Source organism: Siphateles boraxobius, unplaced genomic scaffold, assembly GCF_051911475.1.
Source record: "Siphateles boraxobius isolate OS27281-9 unplaced genomic scaffold, OSU_SipBor_1 61, whole genome shotgun sequence".
NCBI lineage: Eukaryota > Metazoa > Chordata > Actinopteri > Cypriniformes > Leuciscidae > Siphateles > Siphateles boraxobius.
The window spans coordinates 8,303,085-8,329,862 of NW_027509188.1; the positions used below are offsets into that span (position 1 = coordinate 8,303,085).

General features: G+C 38.9%; 1 protein-coding gene and 1 pseudogene across 2 annotated transcripts in view; one reads left to right on the forward strand and one right to left on the reverse strand.

The window, feature by feature from the left end:
* The window catches only part of LOC143718303 (tripartite motif-containing protein 16-like), a 276,192-nt gene that overhangs the window by 36,712 nt on the left and 212,702 nt on the right, over positions 1–26,778 (reverse strand). The gene's annotated exons all lie outside the window — the stretch shown is intronic.
* Positions 7,927–21,618, forward strand: LOC143718306 (E3 ubiquitin/ISG15 ligase TRIM25-like; annotated as a pseudogene). The gene is made up of 7 exons (XR_013196313.1): positions 7,927–8,841; positions 12,285–12,380; positions 12,466–12,699; positions 15,537–15,695; positions 15,846–15,893; positions 16,157–20,467; positions 20,549–21,618. The product of XR_013196313.1 is annotated as an E3 ubiquitin/ISG15 ligase TRIM25-like (transcript).

The following is a 26,778-nucleotide window of genomic DNA, read 5'->3' on the forward strand; positions in this document are numbered from 1 at the left end:
CAGCAATATGATCCAAACTTCCCATCCTGAATGTGGTTGGACTTTCAGCTTATAAAGTGACTAAAGGGGTAAGTATGGTCTTCGCAAGGTTTAGTTGAAGGTGATAGTCCTTCATCCAGCAAGAAATGTCTGTCAGGCAGGCTGAGATGCGAGCAGCTACCATTGGATCATCTGGTTGGAATAAGAGGTAGAGTTGTGTGTCATCAGCAAAGCAGGGATAGGAAAAACCATGTTCCTTAATGACAGATCCTAGTGATGACATGTAGATGGAGAAGAGAAGTGGTCCAAGCACTGAGCCCTGAGGCACCCCAATAGCTAGATGTTGGGTCTTAGACACCACACCCATCCACGACACCCTAAAGGACCTACCTGAGAGGTAAGACTTGAACCATTGGAGTGCGGTTGCTGAGGTGCCTTTCATCTTTAGGATTGAGAGGAGGATCTGGTGGTTAACTGTGTCAAAGGCAGTAGACAGATCCAGCAGGATGAGAACTGTGGATTTGGAAGCTGCTCGTGCCAGCCTCAGAGCTTTACTAACCGAGAGCAGAGCAGTCTCAGTTGAGTGGCCGCTTTTGAAACCAGACTGGTTGTTCTCAAGGAAGTTGTCCTGTGTAAGAAAGGCAAAGACTTGGTTGAAAACAACTCGTTCAAGTGTACTCCAAAAAAAGCTTCTTCAGCGTGGAGCGTTTTAATCAAAAGGTGGGTTGACGACGACCGTCTGGATCTGGATCCTTTCACCATCCAACAGAGACTGAAACTGTGTCCCAATTCAAGGGCTGCATCCTTGCATCACAGCGTCGCGACGAAGACTGTCCCAATTAAAGGATCCTTCTAATGCGGCCTACTGTCAGTGTTGAGGTTTTCCCGTGAAATTAGAATACTTAAAGTTGATGCCACTGTAAACATTTTTTTCGTGGGCTGATTTCCAGCCCTGTAAGTACGATTTCGGCACTCCCACACCGCCTAAACATCCCCAGACGCACAATTCCAGTGAAGAAGAGCCGGTGGGTTTTTTGGGCTACTTTTGTTGCTCAGACCTGTCAACCCTGCCTACCATCCTTCTTTCACCGGGCTGCAAAGGATAGAACAAGGAACCAGTACAGCAGCAGCCAAGAGAAACGAGACCGAGAGGATGAGCTGATCGAGCTAGTTCAGGAGGACATGAAGTTTAAGAGAGAGACAGAGAAGAGCAGGGAGAGAATGAACAGACTGTTTTCTCTTCTTAACAGATTAAATAAACTTTTGCTTATGTGAATTAAAATTTGTAAATTAAACAATAATTTACTAAACATATACATTATTTTTATGTGAGTAATAGTTTGTAAATTAAACAAAAAATTATTTCTGTGCATTGTTTATTTTTGTAATGCAAATTATGACTTATAAATGTAATAAAGAAATTATTCTGTAATTTTCTTTTAATTTGTACATTTGATACAAAATAAATTGTTCTATAAATTTTTTACATTAATTCAAAATTATACTTCAGATAATTATTATTACACTATAATCCAGAGTAAATGTATGTCGTTACATTCCACCACTGGTTATTTGGAAAGTGAAACAAAATGTATTGTCACATGTCAAAATGTATTATATATATATATATAGGTATAACTGCCCAAAAACAAAACAGGGTTGAAAACCTTTCAAAAAATGTTCACTATGGTCAATTTATTTACATAATAAAGTCTAAAGAGTACTTACTAGCCTATGTAAAATCACATACTGGTAACATATAAGCTAACATTTGAACCTTTATTGCATTTTTTTATTATTATTATTCATTTTTATCATTATTAGATACATTAGATTACTCGATTCAATTGAAATCCAATACTTACATTTAAAAGTGTAATCTGGCCTTTTTGTCTCCGGTGCGCAATGAATTCTGGGGTAGGCAAGGCTGCAAAGGATCCTACTAATGTATCCTGCATACACGGCAAAAGAAGAATGCATTTGCTGGGACAGCATTTGTCGTGCCGCGATGACGCAGTCGGCTATAATTTGCCCTTTAACAAGCGTCCTCATACCTATGAAAATTAACATAGGACATTAACTGATACTTCAGATGTTATACCGTTCATAGAAATATGACACAATCGCATGTTTAAAGCGATACAGTTTATATACTATATTAAACATGAATAACCATTTATTTAACACACAACAGGGTCACCAATACCATTACCACCATATTTTGTTCTGATTTCATCGTAACTTTTATTTAATATGCTCTAAGACCATGTTTGAGTTGTCCATTAATGGAGACACATATCTGTTGTCAGAGTGCTTCCCGCAAACTGAAGAGTACAACACGCGAGGAATATACCATTGATTAAAGAAGGGGGGGTTTATACCAAATCGGTAATACAAAAGAACACAACACATCTTTCTAATCAAACTCATGGAGTACAGGGCAGTAGTGCAATTATATTGTTCGATAAGCACAAAGACTAAATGCTGGGTAAAACAATTACAATTTCCATACTGTGTCAATTAAAATTTCATCCTCCCCCAACTTAATGAAATTTGGATCATCCCTTGCTCAATCTCTCTCTGCACCTGATTGAGAAGCAACTCATCTATTTAACAAAGTTTGATGAATTATACATTTTTCACACCATTACCAGACTAAACACTTTCCCACGTGGGATGGCTCGCGGGGGATTCCTGCTTATATAATTGAACGGAGATTCAAACTCCAATCTGAACGCAACTGGCCACGAGCTCTCTGACAATATGATGAAAATCTTTGCATGTGGAAACCCTGCCCCATTTTGGAGGTACGGTCCACTTTTGGAGTTCACACCCAATTTTGGAGATCTCCAGTATGCAGTTATACATATTAGAAATTTTCCTGATTCACACGAATCTGCAAAAAACGACTAAAAACTATGTATTCTGCTGCCAGGCCGTTGAGTATGGGTATGGGTATGAAACACTATAGACTGAACACGTAATACGCATGTGCATGATGTCATCACCCTCAGAGATTTGCGTTTTTGTTGTTTACATGGAGACCGTTTTCAAAGCCTTGCACTTTGAAACTCGTTTTCAAAAGTTTGCGTTTTCAGGCACCCAATACGCTGTTTTCGTGTAAACGAACGGCCAAAACATGTTTCCGTTTTTAGTTGAAAATGTTGTCATGTGAGCAGCCCCTAAAAGTCTAGTTAAAGACAAAAATCATCTACCAGCAATATCCCCAGTGTTAAATTAATATTGAAGCAGTGTTGAATTATGGGATTTATTAAGTGATGATTGACCATTATTTGTGACACCTGATGTTAATGAGCAGAATCATAAAAGGAAAGAGTATGGAGTTACCTTTGTGTCTTTTTTATTTAATAAAACACACTGTGTTTGAGAGTGAAACTAATTATTTTGTTATAAAAAAAATAAAAGATTGCAAAAAAGTTTTCTTAAGGCTCAAAAATAAAAGTTGATAAAAATTATTTGCAGTGTGTGTAAATCTTTGAAAACTTGTATTTTTCTTTGTGAATTTCGAACACTTTATCATCACAAACTCAAATTTTGCTCTCTTTTGAGTTGAAAAGTTTTGCTTGCGAATGAAGCTGTTTCTCAGTGGGCGGTCTCTATCAACCAGGATGAAAGGCCCTTTTCTATTGGTCACCCTGGATTCAAAATGACAAGTTGGCCATGCCCACTACGTTTTCATTAATTTAATTAAATAAATGCTCTTATCTAGCAAAAAGGTTTTTTTTTTTAGATATTTTTCCCAGCAGTTTTTAACTTTTTGCTGTTATGTAGGCTAAGTGCATTTAAACTTTCATATTTTTCATATTAATATTTAATCTTAAATAGAGATTTAAATAACGCTGGCTGTCAGAAAATAATCCGGCTGTTGTTGTTTAGTGTGCCTTACTACTGTTAGCTGCTGGTTTATATGTCATCAGTGGCGCAGATAGGATTTTTTAACTGGGGGGGACCAAGCTGTCAGCAAATGATTTAAACTAAATTCGTTATTTTGCGTAATTTGGGCTTTAACTAGTGCTCAAGTAGTTACTTTGCATAATTTGGGCTAATGATTTGCACTAAAAAGCCATTGGGGGATTCTTATTTGAAATCATGGATAAACAACAATGAACAAAGGTAAACAAAGGCCTACCTGATCACCACTAGCAATGCATGATCATACTATTATTTGACTAGTATGCCAATCACCCACCAAAACTTCATGTCTTCAGCAAAGTATGTTTTGTGGCTGCCCTCCTGCAGATCCTCACTTGCCTGACTAGGGCAGAGGTCTTCAATCCTGCTCCTGGAGGGCCACTGTCCTGCAGAGTTTAGTTCCAACCCTAATCAAACACACCTGAAACACACAGCTCATCAAGCTCTTCAGGATCGCTTGAATATACAAAGGCAGGTGTGCTGAAGCAGGTTGGAACTAAACTGTGGCCCTCCAGGAGCAGGATTGAAGACCTCTGGACTAGGGCCTGCCTTACTGTCATCAGAAATCGCCTGCAGGCCAGGAGGACAACATTTTAAATCGTATAATTTCAGTTAACCCTCTATACCTCTATAGAATTTCACAACAATGTGAAATACAACATATTCCTGAGAATTAATGGCTAAAACTACTATTTCAAAAATGTCTAAGAATAACTCAATTTTAAATTTAAGTGTTAATTACAAGTTTGTTGCAATTTATAGATTAGAAATATCTTTCAAATGATGTATGACAAATTAAGAAATGTTTTTCATAGCCCATAATTTAAGAATCTATATCCTCCGTTGCTCCAGTCCATACAATAGAAAAAACATGATTTCCTGCTATAAGAGGATGTCAAAAGTTTATGTAGGCCTTTATTTGTTGTTTGCATAAACCTTGCACCACACAAATTTACTTATTATGATTATTTTTATAGTGGCTTACACGACAGTGAACATACCTCAGTCAATTTATACAGTACAATGGGTTAAATGATAAGATAAAACATTATTTCCTGACGACGATAAATTGTTTGATTTATCCAACCATTCTTTTTGTGTTCATTCATTATTTGTCTCTGTCCACTCACCTAAATGCATAGTTATGGTCTCCACATTTTGCTGTGTTTACTAAGTGCAAAAGCCTTCTTGCCATTATTGTCAGACTAGCTATTCCCCTTAACAAATCTAATCTGCCACATCTGGGAAAGTCAACAGGCATAGGATACTTACATTGTTTGTTTTTGAAAAAATGAGTTGATTGTTTTTTGTCTCTTCATTGCCTTTATGTGGCATTTATACAGTCGATTTTTTTCAGTTCAGAAAATCACCGACTCAGCTCAGTCATAGATTGTATATGATCACTATGGTTACCGGCCCGCCCCTACAGGCACGATTGAGGCAGCTACCAGCTCCTCATAGGACCCCGGCGACGTCACTCAGGAGTCGTAGCACACACACAGAAGAGAGTGTAAACGTCGGTGGCATGATGGCATCGTGTGTTTATTGACAACAGAACAGCGTGTTGTGAGAACGTGGGTACAAACAAAGTAATGGTGACCGGTGTAGATTATTATTGTGTGTCAGTCCGCGTCTGCCCCGACCCGATTCTGAAGCAGCGGCGGGCCGGGACACTACTTTGGCTAATGTACTTGGCGAAAACACTGGTTAATCCTCTGTTTTACCGATTTTTGTCGCCTTTCGTAGGGATAGTGAGGGCGGGGGACGGATCGGGTCACTATGAATCTGGGGGGGTCATGTCCCCCCCGTCCCTAGTGCCATCTGCGCCCCTGTATGTCATGTGCATGATCTATCTGTTAACAAAACTGCAGAGCACCAAAAGTTAAATAGTGTACCTTTAAGTCAAGAAATAACAATGATTATAATTTGTAATCAATGGTCCGAATTTTCCTTTAGTCAAAAACTAAGTACACGGTTACATATACATGCTTCTGAATGTTATATATATATATTTGTTACATCAGCTAATTTTCAAATGTTTGGACATGTAAACTGATATTTCCTACTGACACACTACAGCAAAAGATAAAAAATAACTGGCTTAAAACCAATTTTCGTATACTATTAGTGGCTCTGGCTGCTGGTTAATGTTGACTAATAAAATCTATTCAGCGGTAAAACTAACTATAGACTGGTTTAGCCAACATTAAGTATTTAAATGGGAGAGCCTATGGAGAGAATAATTCAGTCCAATTTTCACTGAGCTAATTATATATATCAGTAATATATAAACACACACATATATATATATGTATATAAAGCAAAGGCTTGTTCATTAATAATCTGAACAGAGAGTCTTCATGAAATGTGGACTCACTGTCCATGGTGTGATGAAAGTCAGTCTCAAACAGAGCCTACAATTCACTATACTCTCACTTACTGGGTGCTCATTAACCTTTGACATTTGTGTATGTGCTGAATTGGTATAAAGCTCCACCTTGAACACATGCCTGAGTGCCCTTGAGTTATCAAAATGTTGCGATGGTCAAGATTAGTGGAGAAGTTTGCGGTCTCATTTATATTTAGAGCTGAGAAAACTACGTCTGTACATTTCTACACCCCTGCATAGACAGCATTTCTGTTTTGATGGAAAAGGGATGTATGTTTTAGCTGTTATAAAGAAATTAATATGAAGTTAAAAACAATGTAAATAAAAGGCACAGCTAATAATATGTATTTAACTTAATTAGGGTGAGCATATGTATATACCAAATGAGCTTATGATTTGTATCAATCTGCATCAATTGTATAGATTTGTTGGGCATAGAGTATGATCTGCGAACAACCCTTCCCAAATGTGTCAGCCAGAACATGATGCCTGTACTGTCAACTCAAGTGACTCAAACTCACAGTGCTTGCAGAGACCATTTACTGAAGCGATCGAGCCGCTCTGATCACACTGCCACTCCTCAATATGAAACATTATTGTTTAGCACATTATAAACATCTACGTTTGAATATACAGATTATAATGAACACAGTATTTCCCAGTAAACACTGGTCTAAACATTCTAATATTCATCGATAGAGTGTAAACACTCATATTACTAATCATATTGTATTTTAAATTATTGAGCATAAAAACATCCTTGTGTCGTACGACATTTAGATTTAGTTAGACATTTTGCAATGAAAGGTTGACTACCTGCCTATATATTTCATATTTCAACATGTTTCAGTCTAATACACATTTTAGTCTGACCATAGTTCAACTAGTAAAATGTGTACAAGTTTATGTAACAATAACACATTAACTAAAGTAAGAGAGAATAAATGACTCAATCCTCTGCTGGATCAAGCTGTGCATCGCTTTCTTCTTCTGAGGTAAATTCAAGGCTTATCATATTACTCTCCAGCGTTGCCTCTTCATCTCTGACCAACACTTTGTACTCTGTTCACCTAACTGTTGTAAATAAACTGATTTTCACTTGCAACTGGATTCTATTTGCCCCCTGGATTCTATTTGCCCCTGACAGAGGGGGGAATCTCCTTAACCACCACCAATTAGCAGCATCACCTGGATGATGTGACGGCAGCCATTTTGCACCAGAACGCCCACCACACAGCTTACTGGTGGAGAGGAGATAGAGTGGTGAAGCCTAAGCCAATGGGAAAATTGGGCCAGGATGTCGGGGTTACAACCTTACTCTTTCTAAAGACATCCTCTGATTTTTGTTATGACCACAGAGAGTCAGGAACCTCGGTCTTAACGTCTAATATGAAGGACAGGTGCTCTTTGACAGTATAGTGTTCCTGTCACTATACTGGGGCGTTAGGACCCACACAGACCACAGGGATAGCACTCCCCCTGGCCTCACTAACATCTCTTCCAGCAGCAACCTGGTTTTCCCAGGAGGTCTCCCATGATTTGGCTACAGGGTGATATAGCTGCTGGCCATGGTTTACAGGTTTACAGGTTTTTGTGTCCATTTAAATGCAAATGAGCTGCTGCACAGAGGGCGGAGCTTAAAGAGCTTGTGTTAGAAGCTCCGATTACCTCACACACACACACACTGAAAATGTCAAAAACTTTTAGCCTTTTATGTTCATACCAGAGACGGACAAAGATGGAGAGACTCAAGAAGAAGTGACAACATGTAGAATGTCTTTAACACAATTTAGTCTTTAACACAAAAGGAAACAGGAATCGCCTGAGCTCAGAGTAAGAGAAACCTGTTTTGCACACGTTACTTAAACACAGACCCAGGAAACAAGAAACAGTTTCAATTCAGTGAAACAGAAACTAAACTATAGTTGAGCTGTTGTGTGTTTGTGTCTCTGTATTTATGCAGTAAAATGGCAGAAGCCAGAATTTCTCAGGATGTGTTCCAGTGTTCAGTGTGTCTGGATCTCCTGAAGGATCCAGTGACCATTCCTTGTGGACACAGTTACTGTAAGATCTGTATTACAGACTGCTGGGATCAGGAGGATCAGAAGAGAGTCTACAGTTGCCCTCAGTGCAGACAGACCTTCAGTCCAAGACCTGCTTTAGCTAAAAACACCATTCTGGCTGAAGTGGTGGAGAAACTGAAGAAGCGTAAACTTCCTGCTGACTGTTACGCTGGAGCTGGAGATGTGCAGTGTGACGTCTGTACGAGAAGAAAACACAAAGCCGTCAAGTCCTGTCTGGTGTGTCTGAACTCTTACTGTCAGAATCACCTTGAACAACATGAGAGTTTCTTTAAAAAAAAGAGACACAATCTGACTGATGCCACTGGACGACTGCAGGAGATGATCTGCCAGAAACACGACAAGATCCTCGAGGTTTTCTGCCGCACTGATCAGAAGTGTATATGTGTGCTGTGTGTGATGGATGAACATAAGAACCACAATACTGTATCAGCTGCAGCGCAGAGGACAGAGAAACAGGTATGAACTTTGTACCGGCCTTGTTTTTGAGTAGAAGTGTTTATCTTGCTGGGAAGAAGTCTGGACACCAGGAAGTCGTCATTCAGATTATTAAATATAAATAAAGTATAACATGAAAAAGTATAACATGACAATTACCAAACGAGATAAACATGCAAAATGTGTACACAATAAACATATACTGCGAGTTAAATGCTTAACAAGTACAAATATATTATAATATGAACAAGAACTTTCACTATTTTTGTTCAATGAAAATTATTATTTCTACCTGAAATTCTTCATAAAGATACAAAATAGTATATCAATAAATTTTACTTACAGGCAGTGCCTTGCTAAGTGCATAAATATGATTGAATCACATGGCAAAATAATCACGCGCTACCATGCACTAGTGCATGGTACATTCAAGGTGTGGTGCAGACAGAAGAAGATGAGTCCAAAGTTCCAATGCAAAGTGTTTACTTACAATAATTTCACTTAAACCGGTACACACAGAAGGTTACACACACTAAATGCAACGGAGAACAGACAAAGACTGACTGAACAGAAGGGAACTAAATACAAACACAGATGTACATTGATTAAAAGAACACAGGTGAAACAGATGATGATGATTATTAACTAAACACAGGTGAGGCAGATGAACTGAATGACAGTCACCATGGAAACAGATGAGTGGTGGAAAAACAAAACAAAGTAAGACATGTGACTAGTGAAAAGACTCAGACAGAAACACAACTGTGACAGTACTCCCCCCTCCTGGTCGGCGCGTCCTTAGGCCATAGATATACCAACTGTAGAGGGAGGGGACTCAGGAGGAGGACGAAGAGCAGGTGAAGGGCAGACTGAAAGCAGGAGGGACCAGGGCGGAGCAGATGATACAGACGGCCAGGGCAGAGCAGAGTAGGCTGTGCAGGCGTCCAGGGCAGAGCAGGTTGCCTATTCCGGACGCTGTATAACTCGCTTGTAACAGCTGGTCTGATGTTGTATGCAAACAGCTGGTCTGATGTTGAATGCACCAGTACACTTCTTGCTTCATTATGTTGTATGCACAATATACCCTTGTTGCTTCATTATTATCACTCCCTGTGATATATTATACCCGCATCAGCTCGACCGTGTTCAGGGCGGTGCTAAAGGCGCCGGCACAGTTTTGGCACTCTGCCAGCTAGATGCATGAGTGTTTTAACCAGGTCCGGTACCAGAACTGGGTGAGGCGGTGCGTTAGTTCTTTGTTGTATTCACCTGCTACGGCATGAGTAACATATTTCTGTCAACTCTCCATATATCCTTCGCGATCGATATCGCACGTTTGTCGATGGAGCGAGTTCAGACCATACTAAATGTTCTGACTGCGTTCAGAAGGACATCAGAAGTTACAGAGACTGATGGCAGATGTACAAAGTACACAGGCTACATCGATTTCAATTTTAATGGACAGTAAAACAAAGACAGAATACTGTACAATCTGATAGGTAGCACTATTTGATAAAACGCCGGCACAGTAACTTCATATTGACGTGCGTCTAAACAAAGGCAGAGTACCGTAACTCAATATGAGCATTCCAAAACAAAGCCAAAGAGCGGTAACAGGTGTTACGGTGTTCTTTCTCATGGGCTTTTGGAAGTTACTGTTAAGACAACCCATTATTTTCTCGAAAAAACAACGGAATTGACTCAATATACTTATTCACATGATGAAGGAGGTCTTGAATGTGCCAAAAATATCAATAACTTATTTTCGACCAAAAATAAAGTTACTGTCTTTTGCCTTTGCACGGCAGAACTGATCATCAGAGAACTTTTTTCTGTAAGCCATTCCCGTGTCCAACACCTTCTCTTGGCGGAAGGGGGAGAAAAGAGCTGCTCTCTTTAAGAGAATGACCTGTTTAATGGGTGGGGCAAGTGATGGCAGTCTCTTGCCGTCATAGAGATCTCTCTCTGTTCCTTGGCCTGTCTGCTGCGACGGCCAGTCTATGGAGAGTTTTCCTGCTACCCTCAGGCATATTTTCAGTAGGTTGAGCTCCGCCTAAACGCTTGGGAGGAGGACCCATCGTTTAACATGCTGCCTGGTCGGGAGGGATTCGGCAGGAGGATCGTGTTGCTGTCATTCTCCTCTCCTTCCTCCTCCAACAGATGAGCGTGTGGTAGAATTTTCCTACCCGGAACCTCAATACCTGTGGCATCTCCAATCGACAGCCAAGCGTCTACAGTTGACACTTAATAAATATATCTGGGGCGTCTACAATCGACACCCAATAATATCTTTATGCTCTAGCTCTGCATCTACAGTTGACAACTGGCCTCGAGTTACTCTAGCTCTGCGTCTAAAGTTGACAACTGCCGTCGAGTTCGCAATCCCTAACTTGTTCCGCTAACTAACTTGATGCGCAGCAATAGTAACCGACAGACTTCAGACAATGCCTTAGAATATGCTTTAATCACGGCTGGAGGATCTCGAGCATTTCTCAGAGAATCCCCCCCCAAGAAGAAGCTTCAATCACAGCCGGAGGATCTCAGCCATGACCCACACTCTTCTCTCTAGCATTCTTGATGTGTCTCACCCCCAGGCATGCGATGCACAAAGGGTGAGGATCCTTGCCGGAGATCATTGACCCTCACGCAAGGATGCAAAGTTTCTGTTTTCGGTCCGCCGCTTGCAGAACGAGCAGTCGCCATCATAAAGATAATATATAAGCTCACCACTTCGGAAGGACTATCTAAGAGAATTTGCTGTAACATGTTAATTCTCTTAGTATACCCCAAGCAAATAAATCACAGTTAAAGTGAAAGTCCCGCTACCAAAACAGCTGCGTTCAGTGACATACCTTGACGGCTCGTCTCAGAACAGTTAAACAACTATTTCAGAAACGGGCCCTGCTGAAGGATAGCCTCGATTTGATCTTCACAGGGAAGATATCGTGAATGAAGGTAGAGACCACCGTCAGCAGTATACTGTATACTATAGAGGCGGGACTCCCGCATCACTGTCGTGATTGGTCTGTAAACTCACAGACATGTTGTTATTGGTGCTTCCAGGATCTGTCACACCAGAGGGAGTTCCCATAGTGAGATACCGAGCAAATGTTTGAAAGAGAACAGAACACAATCTATATATTTTCGTTTTATTAATTTGGTGCTATTACGCACAGCAGAGCAGACTAAACGACACTTGGGTTTACTGTATGTGCGTCGCATGAAAGTGGCTTTCTGCCATTGCAAAACGGAATCTTTTGAGGAGATTGCTATTTATATGCACTCGCTATGTGCATTTACACTCTGGGCTCTCGCTCGTATCCAAGGAAAATTATCAGCACTATCATTTCTTGCATGTTTTATTGAGCTAAATACATAGTTATAGTTAGATACTGATATTGGATTCATATCTGTTTACCTGATGATTTCTGTGATGTTTCTCCTGTCATTGGTTTGTCCTTTAGCACCAGCTGAAGGAGACGCAGAGGTCGTTCCAGCAGAGGATCCAGCAGAGAGAGAAAGATCTTCAGCAGCTGAGAGAGGCTGTGGCGTCTCATAAGGTGAGTTTGGAGAAGAAGAGAAGTTTGAGACGTCTCAGTCAGGACTCACTGAAGAAACTGTGTTATTGTGATGTGTGTGTAACAGCGCTCTGCACAGACAGCAGTGGAGGACAGTGAGAGGATCTTCACTAAGTTCATCCGCTCCATTGAGAGAAGCCGCTCTGAGGCGACACAGCGGATCAGAGATCAGGAAAAGACTGCAGTGAGTCGAGCTGAAGAACGACTGGAGCGACTGGAGCAGGAGATCAATGATCTGAGGAGGAGAGACGCTGAGCTGGAGCAGCTTTCACACACACAGGATCACATCCATTTCCTGCAGGTAACAGAGATCTAGAAGAACAAGGATCATAGTGAACTTGAGCAAGAGACATTTCATGAAAGCAGAATGAGCCGTTGACTGAAGTGTTGATCTGTGTGTTCGGTTATTATACAATCATCAGTCAGACTCTTTTCTGATCATCTTCTTTTGAAAGAGATGCATTTACAAATGAAATTCAGCTCTGGAAATCTAATCTATTAGGAAACATTTTTCTAAAAGATATATTGGATTCCAAACAACAGCTGAAAACTTCACTCATATTTAAACTTTGTTTTACAAAAATGTGAAATCAATGAACTTGATGGTGCCAGTTTCACCCAGCTAGATTTCCCATCATCTCTTTACTTATCGTTTTTGTATTGAATGCTGTAGTATGCACTGATTGCTATTACGGTTCTAAATCACCTTTAGAGGATTACTTCCCAATTAATGTCCAGTAACAAAGAGAGGAGTAAAGAAGCCAGAGTCATGAATCCAATTCACTCAATGTATTAGTTAGTTAAATGAAGGAATTAATAATTTCTCACAATATCAACAAACTGTAAATATGTCATAATAAAACAGCATAGGCCTACGTAAAAATAACCAAACAATAAACCCAATGTGTATTGATTCAAAATAATACGAAGGCAATGAAAATGATGTTGATAAAGGTACTGAGTCTTAAGAATTCCCAAGTATTTCAGAGGAAGTTCACTCGATGGCAGAAGGGTACAGATGTCCTCAGACGTTGATCATCCGATGCGGTGCAATCCCAGTGAAAGTCGAACAGGCAGTTACGTTTCGGCAAGGATCCCGGTCTGGTCCGGATAGAGTTAACGTGATGAAACTCCAACCGTGAGGCCTGTTGCTTCACGCGCTGCAAGGCTCAGTGTGCGATAGGTTTGTGTGATAGGGTCCAGCTGGATAATCGTGGATAACTTGTATGTCGTTGTGTAAATGTGCTGTTCTACAATAAACAAACATGCCCAATTAGTTTTCTGTGACAATTTGTACAACAAAACTGTGTTATTATCACTTCACGTGACTGAACGCAAGACATCGCAAATATATAAGGATGACATCATATATCAGCAATGCTCTTATAACTGAGGAAAATATCTTATCGATGCATTCAACAGAATATCAGACAATGGTAATTAGATTAGACAATGTCAGATAAACACTTACAATCTGCAATGACGCACACGATGATATTCGCCAGATAATACCAACGACCTCTGTAAATGATCACACAACTTCGACCGCCCATCACATCTGAAATCCAAACTGGTCACCACCTAAGTGCTATATTGTCGATCGATAGCTTTGTAATCTTAATCCCCCTCACCACATTGACTGATTCACGATATAACATGTACTACATTTTCTTCTTTCTTTTCTCTGTTGCCTCATATCTGATCTCGCCTCACTTCACCGAACTCGCGAGACTTCCAAATAAATTCCGCCTACTCAGCAGACACAACACTTAAACAGAACACTATACAACTACAACTACGAGTTGAATTCAACATGACCATGACCTTTTGTACAGTTTTACAATCTTTTACTTACAAAAAATTGAGTAATGTTTACCAAAATCAGATAATCTTCAAGTTGAAAACCTTTTATAATAATTTTCATTAACATATTCATGAATTTGACAGTGAATCAAACAGGAAGTAAGGCTGTATATTAGCGATGCTTCAGTGTATTTAAACCACAAAACCTGACCTTGGGATCATGCCCTTGTGAATTTAAGAGCCACCAACTGCTCAAAAGTTATAAATAATTTGATCTGTTTTTCCTGATCAAATCTACTCAACCCTGCTGTTTTGTGACTTGTTCCTTGTTCTACAATTCCTTGATTGTCATGTAATCCTGCCATGTGTCTTGTCATTTGTTAATCGTCTGATCATTGTTCACAGGTGTTCCTTGCTTTTTAATTAGTCTCTGACCTCTAGTCAGTTAACGTAGTGTGACTGCGTAGTGCTACGTCACACATAGGCTCACTATTGGCCGACGCTGGTCATGTGTGTGATGCGTGTGACGTACAACAACAGAAGTACGCTATTACACTAGTGAACTGACTCGAGGCCCACAGAGAAGGAAAGTAATAGTAGAAATAAAGTCGTTATTTTTGTTTTTTTGTGCACAAAAAGTATTCTCGTCACTTGATAAACTTAAGATTGAGCCACTGTAGTCACTTGGACTATTTTAACGATGCCTTTAATAACTTTTCGGGGAACAAGTTTCAATCCCTTAGAAGCCTATGGAGGAGTGATCCAGCTCTCAGATTTAATCAAAAATATCTTAATTCATGTTCCGAAGATGAACGAAAGTCTTACGGGGTTGAACAACATGAGGGTGTATAATTAGTGACAGAATTTTCATTTTTGGGTGAACTATCCCTTTAAGCCCTCATGTGTCTTTGTCAAGTATTGAATGTTTCTTGTCCAGCTTTCCTGTCGTTGTTCTTGTTTCGGTTGCATGCCTTTATGTTTAAGTGTTTATAATTAAAGATTGCGTTTGGGTTCTCAACCAGCTTGCCTCCAGTGGATTCATTCATAACACCTGTCATGTGATGCCATTGATGCACTTGATCTGTTACAATTGTTTTTGCCAATGTTTGATCATCAAAGTGTTTTCCTAGAAGTTCACATATAGTGTAAGTGTCAAACGCTAGAACGTATTGCACTAGCATGATGTAATGAATATGAGAAGAATGAAGCTGATGCTGTGAAAGTGCAGGATTGAGGAGAGTTACTAAAGATCAACAAGAGCCGCACAAATCTGACAGTATTGCAGGTTATTGATGAAGTGTGGAGGGGATGAACTTTGATTTCTGTTTTCTGTAGAGTTTCCAGTCTCTCTCAGCCCCCCTGAATCTACAGACGTAAATGACAATCCCTTCAGTTCTCTCTCCTCTTTTGATGGCGTGAGAGAATCTGTCCTTCAGCTGAAAGACAAACTGGAGGATTTCTGCAAAGAAAAGCTGAAGAAGATCTCTGACAGAGGTAAAGTCCAGGAGATTCTGCTCTCAGAAATGATCCTCCATAATCTCATATCATGTAGAAGATCATATTAGAAATGTCTTAGGAACGGGTGCAGTGATAATTTTCTATTGACATGATAATCACACTCTTCATGTCTGTTTATTTCCACAGTCAATTTCACCAACATTGTTCCCAGAACAAGGAACGACTTCCTACAATGTAAGTCACTAAGAAAACAAGCAGAAAAACTCACTGAGTGTGTTCATGTTCTTTCTAGAGAAGGTGAATGAAAACATGACAGAAGAGTTTTATAGAGTTTTAGAGTAAAAACAGGTTTAGAGTTGATCATGTAAATAATTATTTATCTGCTAAACTGTACTGAGATACTGACTGCTGATATATTGAACATGAAGAGTTCAGATACATTAAAAGATCAGACAGATAATTCATAATTCTTGATTCTGATGTTTTATCTCCATCAGATTTCCATCGGTTCACTCTGGATCTGAACACAGTAAATAAACTCCTCCTTCTGTCTGAGAGGAACAGATTGATTACTAACACTGACACAGAGGTTCAGTCGTATCCTGATCATCCAGACAGATTTGATGATGTGTGTCAGGTGTTGTGTAGAGAGAGTGTGTGTGGACGCTGTTACTGGGAGATTGAGTGGAGTGGGAGATGTGTGTTTATATCAGTGTCATATAAGAGCATCAGCAGGAAAGGATCGGGTAATGAGTGTGTGTTTGGATATAATGATCAGTCCTGGAGTTTGTTCTGCTCTTCCTCCGGTTACTCATTCATACACAATAACATAGAGACTAAACTCCCTGTAAAGCCCATCAGCAGTAGAACAGGAGTGTGTGTGGATGATGATGATTTAGAGCCCATCAGAAGTAGAACAGGAGTGTATGTGGATCACAGTGCAGGAACTCTGTCCTTCTACAGCGTCTCTGACATAATGAGCCTCATACACACAGTCCAGACCTCATTCACACACACACTCTATCCTGGGTTTAGGGTTTATTCTGGTTTTTATGTTGGATCATCAGTGAAACTGTGTTGATGAATGAGAACAGACTGTGGAGAGATTCTACCCATAATGCTTTGAGCTGCATGATAAATCAGTAACAGTGAGATGTTATAGAGTCTTTTATTTTCTCTTCATTACATTTTTTTTCCAGAGATGATGGCGCCTGGTTACCTGTCGGCATGCCGTCGCTCTGACCGCTCAACGGCTCTTGTTTATCTTTTATTACTATGTATGTATTTTATTACATTTATTGACTGTTCTTGCATAGTATACGATCGTTAAACTTTGCTCAGCATTCGGACAACGGTCATGGAACAAAGTATGCGGGACTTTGGAGGAGAATGGTATACCACTCCACAATCCACGTCTGTTATACCGGCAAATACGTGGCGCTTGGTTGTGCTTCATAGAAGGAAACACCATAGCAGCAGGAAGCGTGGGAAAAGAGCCGGTCTGCGCGTCCGAGCAAGAAGTGGTCTGGGTCCCGGCAATAATAACCAGAAATTCCATCTTGAGGATGTCGGATTGGAGTTAAGGAGCTCCTATCTACAGTATGTCTGCCCTGCCTCGCGTGTGCCGACGTCACGAATTGTCTTGGCTAGGTCGCGGAGATGCGGCAGAGGAATACAGTTCAATAACATACGTGTTCACAACACCAGTGAAGGCCAGTACTCAACACGATGCTTCTGATATTATAGCGACCATAGCATTGGTTAATGCTAGATCTGTTACAAACAAAACTTCCATTCTGAATGATTTCTTTGTATCACGAAAATTAGACTTTTTATTTATTATTGAAACATGGCTTAAAGACGGGGATATAAGCCCCTCCTCCGAACTTTTACCTATGAACTGCAACTTTTTTAATACCCCGAGAACTATAGGGAGAGGTGGAGGAATAGCGTCTATTTTTAAAAATGAGTGGAAATGTCGATTAATCCCTGCTGAGAGTTACCAGAGTTGAGGTGCAGTCATGTTTAATTGCTCTGCCTAGTCCTGTATTATGTGTTCTTGTATATAGACCTCCCAGATATAATGCAGACTTTATACAGGAGTTTTCAGACTTTTTATCTGTGATTGTAACTTCTTTTGACAATATTGTACTTCTTGGTGATTTTAACATTCATGTTTGCTGTTAATCGAAGCCGTCATAGAGTTTTTAAACATTATTGATTCATTTAACTTTTCACAATGTGTAACTGGCCCTACTCATAAGCATGGTCACACACTTGATTTGGTCCTTTGTATGGGTATTTCTGTGTGTAACATACAGATCATAGATCATTATTTTTCTGACCATAAGCCTATTGTTTTTAATATTACCCTCTAATGTGGTCTCCCAGAAAAACAGCCTGATGCTTATTACTCTTGTGCGATTACATCTAATACAGTCAGTGATTTTTCATCAGCATTTTTAACTCATTCATTAATTGACACTGTTGAATCTTCATCTGTTTCAGTGGATCCAGAAGAATTGATAAATCTGTTCAATGATGCTTGTACTGATATTCTTGACCATGTTGCCCCATACAAATTAAGGAGATATAAGACAAAAACCCTGCCATGGTTAAATGAAAATACTCGGTTACATAGACGGGAGTGTAGGAGAGCAGAACGGAAATGGCAAAAAGATAAGCTTCAGATATCTTACGAGGTTTTAACAGAGTATCTATGCAAATATGAAAAAGCGGTGAAAACTTCATGAGCAGAATATGTTTCAGGGAAAATTGCACAAAATGCTCACAGTCCACAGGTACTATTTAAAACTATAAATACTATTATTAAACCAGAATGTAGCACTGGCCCTGATCCATCATCAAAACTTGTGACATGTTCTTAAAGTTTTTTATTAAAAAAATTAAGGATATAAGACTGTCGATTACACCATCTCAATCTGATATAACTTCTATATTAATCCCTATGTCTCAAAAGTTATCTCAATTTGAGCCAATTTCTCTCTCATTTATTAGAGATGTTGTTGCACATTTAAACCCTACTTCCTCGTCTAATGATGTGCTTCCCCCCAAGCTGTTCGTCAAGCTCGTAGATAAGGTTGGACCAAATATTCTCTCTATTATAAATTGCAGTCTGACCTGTGGGTGTGTTCCTTCAAGTCTTAAGGATGCAGTTGTCCAGCCTCTTCTTGCCTGCCCTAGATCCTACAGATCCAAATAATTTTCGACCAATATCTAAGCTACCATTTTATCCAAAATATTAGAAAAAATATTTTTTAGTCAGCTTACATCACTTTTAACAAAAATTATGTTTTTGATCAATTTCAATCTGGTTTTAGATCAGGTCAAAGCACAGAATCAACTCTACTTAGGGTAGTTAATGACATTTTAGTAAAGACTGACTCTAGTAGCAATGTTGCTTTGGTTTTGCTAGATCTTAGCTCAGCTTTTGATACAGTTGATAATTTAATCTTGGTTGAATGTTTAAGACAGTATGTAGGAATCCAAGGAACTGCTCTAAGCTGGTTTGCCTCTTATCTTCAAAATAGAACCTTCTCTGTTAAAATTGGAAACTGTTCCTCATCAATCACATGTGGGGTCCCTCAAGGTTCCATTCTGGGACCAGTGCTATTTTCATTGTATATGCTTCCTCTTGGTTCCATTTTAAGAAATATAGCATTTTGTATAATTTTTATGCTGATGACACCCAGATGTATCTGCCCATAAAGCCTGGAGATGATAAATCCGTTAATTCACTTTTTGAGTGTCTAAAAGATGTAAAATCCTGGCTGAATAATAACTTTCTCCAGTTAAATAAGGACAAAACGGATATTATTATATTTGGCCCAAATAGCTGTGCAAATAATATAGCTGAAAATCTAGGTCCTCTGTCATCCAATTTGAAGACATATGTTAAGAATCTGGGTTTTATCTTTGACACAGAATTAAAATATGATAGACAGATCAATTCAGTGGTGAAGAATAGTTTCTTTCAATTGTGAAAGTCAACAAACAGTCAGCCGGTAAGCCTACCGTGTCTTTAGATTGTGTGTGCAGACTGTAGTTGACCTGTTGGTTGAAGAGAGATAATCGACTCACTATTGAAGAAAATAATAATATAGATATAAGATAAATAAATTACACAAAAGTGAACAGAAAACAATGTCTGATCAAGTAAGTCGCATAGACCAGGGGTGCCCAATCCTACTCATGCCGATCGTCTGTCCTGCACCGTTCATCTCCAACCCTAACCAAACACACCTGAAGCAACCAATTAACGTCTTCAGGATCGCTTGAAAATTAAAGACAGGTGTGTTTGATTAGGTTTGGAGATGAAATCGTGTAACAAAACTGATAAAAGTTAGAACATACTGCCGTTTTTTTATTGGCTTCAGTTTGTTTGTCCTTTTACACATACATACATATATGAATGTGTAAATGGACAAACAAACCGAAGCCTACAAATAACGGCAGTATGTTGTGACTTATATCGGTTTTGTTACACGATTTCCCGACTTCCCAGTAAATATTACATTTTATATACACTTTTATGCCGAAGTTTGTGTTTTTATTTTCAGTCATCATTTTCTTCGCCGTTAGAAGAATCTTCAGAGTCCCCTCCCGAAACTGGGAGAGAACGAGGAGGACGCGGAGGACGACGAGGGAGAGCCGGGGGGAGAGCCAGGGGGAGGGGAAGAGCGAGCTCTGGGGGCCGTGGACGAGGAAGAAGCAGCAGACCTTCTACTCAGACAGCTGATTATGAAAGGCTCGAGGATCTTCAACAGAGGAGGAGAGCTGACATGCAGGTATGGGTACACTATTTATCTATTGTTTATACTGTAATTTATAAGACTACTATGTTGACAATTTTGTTCTATGCATCTTAGGCCAGACTACAATCACTTGAAGCAGACCAAAGAGATGCACTGCTCCAATTAGTGCTAGACAGATTGCCTGGACTTCTTTTTGATCTCCTTGCACTGCAGGACAATCCTCAAACACCTCCTGTAGCTGGACATATGCATTGGTGTGTGTGTTCAAACTGTAGAGACATGCCTACAGATATTGAGAGACTCTGCTGTGGTCAGCCTCCAGACCGCTGCATTAGTAAACTGCCACACATGGACTTCTACATCCTGGACGAGGGAGTTCTGCGTCTAGCTCGTGCTGCGTGGAATGATGGATGACGTCCAGGAACCAGGCGAAGAGCAGCGCTCTTACAGACATGCAGCTTATAGGAATTTCGTGCTCTGGCAACATGGCCGTTTAGGGGAGGGCAATAGAGTGGTCATAGCAAGCTGTGTTGTGTGGCGCATTAGGGACAAGTATCCAGACGCTAATGGACAATACACAGGCATTAGAGTGCGCCGGCTTCCATGACTTATTAACATCAATAAAAGGTCTACATTTGAAAATACGTGTTAAATTTATTTTGTAGTTCAAGAAGATTTTACAATTGTTCTTTCAGTAACATGTGCTACATCTACATTACTCACCGAACAAATAAGGCTTTGTATTTATTCATTTTCTATGTATAAATTTGAACTGGTAAGATGAATCTGAGATTAGTAATTGGCCTACAGTAATTAGCCTACATTTAATTTAACCGTTATTAACTGTGACCTGAACACTTCACTCCTCGCTCCAGATTCCAGTGTGCCAGAAGCTGTGACGCGTGTCACGGTGTTTTTGTGGCAGTAAAAGCTTCTTTCTGGCAACGCAGAACTGCAACTGCAGCTCATTTTTGTTCAAGCCCCGTCGTACACTTTATAAACTTCTGATCAGGGACATTTGGGTGATTTCTGTTGTCATAATGATTTTATATTTTTACATTTTATTTAACTTGCAACTTTGGCATTCAGTAGTGTACCATAAAAAAAAGTATAAATGTAAACAAGCCCTTGACTAAATGTAAAACTAAAAGAGTAAAAATGTACAAAAGTAAAACATTTAAAACAATTTTTTTTTTTATAATAATAACAAAAGTCTAAGAAAGTCAGCATGTTCTGAATGTCAATATATCCACATGTTCTGGGGTTCTGTTCATTACAACTGTGAGTTAAACTCTAAAGGAAAAGAAATCTGTGGGTTTTCACATTAAACTAATGCAATGTCCATTGGAATAAGTATTAAAATGTAAGTGCTCTGTGTAAGTGTATAAACAACAGATTTAAACAGACATCTCCAGTATGATGAAAAAAATAAATAAACAGAGGGCTTCAGTATTGAAACTCATTTTTTAAACCAAGAGTAAAGTGCAACATATTTAAAGTGCAAGTCCATCTCATGTTCCACTCCAAATCATTGAAATCAAAGTTCAGTGTTATCGTACAAGAATGTCAGCATTTCCACATTTTCTGGCTCTTTTCTTAGAGACAATGTTTCCAGCTGAGGAGAAGAAACGTTCAGAAGGTGTTGACGTGGCAGGCACACTTATGTGAGACTTTGCAAGACAAGCCAGAGAAGGAAACCTCGCCTCATTTGATTTCCACCACTGCAAAGGATTTGTACTTGTTGGCAAAGGCTGTTCCCCAAAATACCTGAGAACCAAATGACTGTCATTGGCCTCATCCTCACTGTCATTCTGGCTGGAAGTGTCTTCCCCTCTCCTCTTTTCTTTGAGTGCATGCAGTGGTTAAACTGGGATTTGGCAGGTGGGGGAACCCTCAAACTGTATGTAGGTGCAACAGGGAAAAATGACTCACCGTGGAACAACATATATCTTTTAACAATAGCCTAGGGGTGGGTGATATGGCAAAAATTACGATTCACGATTTTTTATCACGATTCTTTTTCAAGTTGGTTTTACTATTTTGCAAGTGACTGAGCATTACAGCCAAACTAATGTCCCTATTTTAAGAACAAAGCCTTAGGAAACAAAATATGAAATAAAAAAGAATGGCTGACATTTAGGCCAAAGTGGCGAAGAAAAAAATCTTTGTAATTATTTTCTTTCTTATTAAAAAATAAGAACAAAGATACACATTACACAACTTAATTTACAAATAAAATAATCAGTGCTTTATTTTTTTCCAGATACAGCAGGTGTATTTAGCAGTAGCTTTTAGCGGTCTAAAGGACCTGTACGGGAGAGTAAGACGACCCCGCCCTACCACGAGTTATAGGGGCTCACCATGGGCAAGTGACAGTACCCTTCTCTGCCTCCCAACTATGGGTCAAATAGTAGATGTCAACTCGCCAGCAGGAGTTGGCAGCTGTTGTAGAGCATTCGAACGTTTCCTGGTTGGTGCACCACAGCTTTCTTGGTGGGCGGATGATCCTGTGCGGGACAACGGTCAGCAAGTATCAGGCCAAGTTAGTATGCTACTGCGGCTGCGGGGCGATCCTGCGTTGCTCTTGACTGTCGTTCTTGCACTCCGTCGGATTCAGTGGCGTAGGACCCAGAGGGAGGCGGTTGTCCTGGGCAAACATCCGTCTTCTGCACTCTGTCCCGCCACAAGTCAAGTCATCTTCATTTATATAGCGCTTTTAACAATGTAGACTTTTTCAAAGCAGCTTTACAGAGATAAACATATAATTTAACGTAACAGGGATTGTTTATAGCGCTATATAGGCTTTGTAGCGGTTCTTGAATAATGTTATTTTCCAGCTAAAGTTAGTTTTGATTGATGCACCTCTGTCAAAATGATCATGAAAGTTATTGTATGTGAAAATAAAATGACATAGGCCTATTTAAATAAATATTTAAGTATTTGAAATACAAAATACAATCTCTCAAAGTATTTAAATACAAATTACATTTGATTCTTTTTAGGGAAAATACAAATTACAAAATACACAAAATGCCAATCTCTGACCAATCTCTGACTACATGTAGCATTAAACCAGCAAAATAAAACGTTTGTTTACTGCTTATGAATTACCAAGATTTTATATCAGGGGTTAAAAAAAATAATGGCAAGGAGGCATTTTTTATTAGGCTTACAATATAATACAATATAATATAAAAACTAATTGAAGTACTTAAACGGATATATTTGATCAATTTTGTTTTAATATTTTAATAGCTAAATATTTACAAGAAAAGTGAAGATGTTAACTCTTTTATAATTATGTAAACATCCCTGAAGCCCCCACACACACAACTAATATATAACATTAATTAGGAAAACTCCTCAATTATACCGGTGACAGCAGCAGTTCTGCCTCCACAAGTGCATGGCACGCCCATCTCTAATTGAGTTACTATCGTCCGTGTAAAACAGCGCGTGAAGGTCGACATCGGCTTCTTCCACGACGACACAAAACACACAAGAACTTCGATCAAGACTGCGATAAGATTGAGCTAGTCCAGGTACTCGTTCATGTTCAGTTTGCGTTGTCAGGTCGTAATTAACAGAGTACTGAGTTAGTGATGCATCGAGATGAAAACGCTTCAAAACGAAACCGAAACTAAACATACTGAGACCCCAGCTAACAAAAATACGTGACTGTTACGTAACTGCAACGTAATCTGGTGACCAAACTTTCGTCGTGGCAACGTAACTAGTTACGTCGTGGCAACCGGAAAAGTGAAATTCCTGGATTCGTTGTCTCGACGTAACTTTGTAACGTTGTCAGTAAGTAACTGCGACGTTGTGGCAACGTCGTGGATCAACAGTCGTGTGTTGGTAACCAGTTGGTCATTTTAGTTTTTAATTAATATAATATGGGCGGACATACAGTGGTCTAATTTAACTTGTCCTCATTTGCCCAGAACTATTTTGGAGACTTTTCAACGACATACGAAAGATACAGACTCAGTATTTGGTTAATTCAGTTCATTTACTATAGAACAAAGCACAAACAACAGCAAAAACAGTGTGCAAACAGGTTTATAAATTTTATATTAATATAATGAAAATGTAAAATAATGGTTTTCTATTTTAATATACTTTAAAATATAATTTAATCCTGTGATGCAAAGCTGAATTTTCAGCATCATTAATCCAGTCTTCAGTGTTATATGATATAATATTATACACAGGAATAAATTACACTACTATATATTCACATAGAAAAGAGAAACATAGAAAACATCGGTTTTACATTATGATAATATTTTACAATATTACTGTTTTTTGTCAAATAAATGCAAGCTTGATGAGCAGAATAGACTTCTTCCAAAAAATATATAAAAATAGTAATGTTTCCAAACTTTTGACCGGTACTGTAAATTATTTTATACAAAATAAATAGTAGTTAATAAGATTGACACTGTATTATATCTAGTATTATTGAAGCAAAACAGAGTCCCTATAACAGTGCAATTTGTAGATTTTAAGTCTTCGAGAAAATGTTTTATGAGTTGCGAACCTCTTTTTCTTTCCTTTCTCTCTCACAAACACAACACATGAGTTGCACCTTTTTAAATTCTTCATTGCAGGTGCACAAATCCTATTCTACAAATTACCAAACTCATGGGGTCATATTTTTGTTGATAAACAGTAACATTTTGGCCAATTATGCACATTTCTTGGTGTATAATTTTGTGAATCATCTATACTGTTTGGCTATTCTCATGTGGTCACACTTTACTTTTTATTCAGTCACATATGCTATAACCCCCTGTGTGGCCGCGCTTTAAATGTCAGCATACATTTCTTACTTTGTGATTTGAAAAAAAGAAAAGTATTTGTGCATCTCCAATGAAGAATTTGAAAAGCTGTAACTGTGTGTTTTTTGTGTAAGAGAAAAAAGTTTGAAACTTCTATAAAAAAAAAAAACTTTCTCTCTGTGATTTTAATTGTACTGATGTCTGACTACTTTACACCTACAGATTCCACTGTCACAGGTGCTCAGTTTTGCTATAATAAAACCTATACAGAACATGGTAGTAATCAGCCATCCGTGCAAAAGCAGAGGTCGGTGTGGTGTACAGATACATCTGTCCAGGCCAACATCTCACGCCTTGATGCCTTCCGCTGTGGATCCCAGAAAACCTGCAATACAAACATAGTACAGTTCAAAATCTATCATACATACATACATACATCTCATCTGGTATCACAAATTATCATTCCAGGTTCAATTTAAAATTAGGGTTAGGTTAAATGCTCAATATTAAGGCTGCACAATATTGAAAACCTTAAATAAAATATTTTGTTTATCTGCTGCTATATATATTGCGATATAAAAACAAATTTCAAGAGATTATTTATTTAGAGGAGTGAATCTGCATTGAAAATTATAAACAAATTACAAGCATGGATAAATTCAATTGAAGAAAAATACATTTGAAATAAGCAGTGCATGATGTTTTTTTTAGGAAAATCTAACTTATCAGGTACGGAAATTGAATTATCGAATGTAAAACGTCCCCACTGAGGTACAGCCTCTCCCTACTCTTACAAAATTACAAACAACCAGACTGAAAAACACATGTTGTATGAAGACTGTTTAAAACACCCCTCCTAATCCTCACAGAATGTGCAAGACAATGTCTATAATAAATAGTGTGTGTAATTTCTTCAGTACCGTCAGCAGAACCGATAACATCTGAGCTTATCGATACTGCGGTCTTCCTTAATTTGGCCCCAGGGCCCGTTTAATGTTTAATACTGGGTTTCGGTACCCATGCCTACGGAAAAGTCTGCTTTAATTAGACTTTGATTGTAAATACTGTAAGATGTGTGCAGTATTTCCTCAATGTATATGGTATTCCTCTCAGAAGCCCTGTCTCCAGCAGTCATTAGTGTGGACAGACATGTTTGGGCGGGTCTCTGCATGACTACAAATTTTCTGCAATTCAGATTTAATTTGCACAAAAGCACGGCTACGTTTTCTGTCGATTGAATCTCCTGGAGATATTATCAAGAGCTTGCAAAAACCGGATGAATTTAACATGCTAAAATATTAAAATAATACCGGACCCGCGTGTGGATGTGATTGATGTTAAGATTTCATAATGTTGTGGGGTTTCAAATCAAAATATAACTTTCGTTTACGGACATCGATTTCATACATGTCCACTGGACACCAGGACTTTAATGTTTATTAGGCTACTCGTTTTGGGACGCGACAAGTGAATAGGGAAATACATTATATAATAATTATTAGATATTGTGAAAATCTTGCCAATTATTACTCCCATTATTACTCTTATTTTTTCATTACA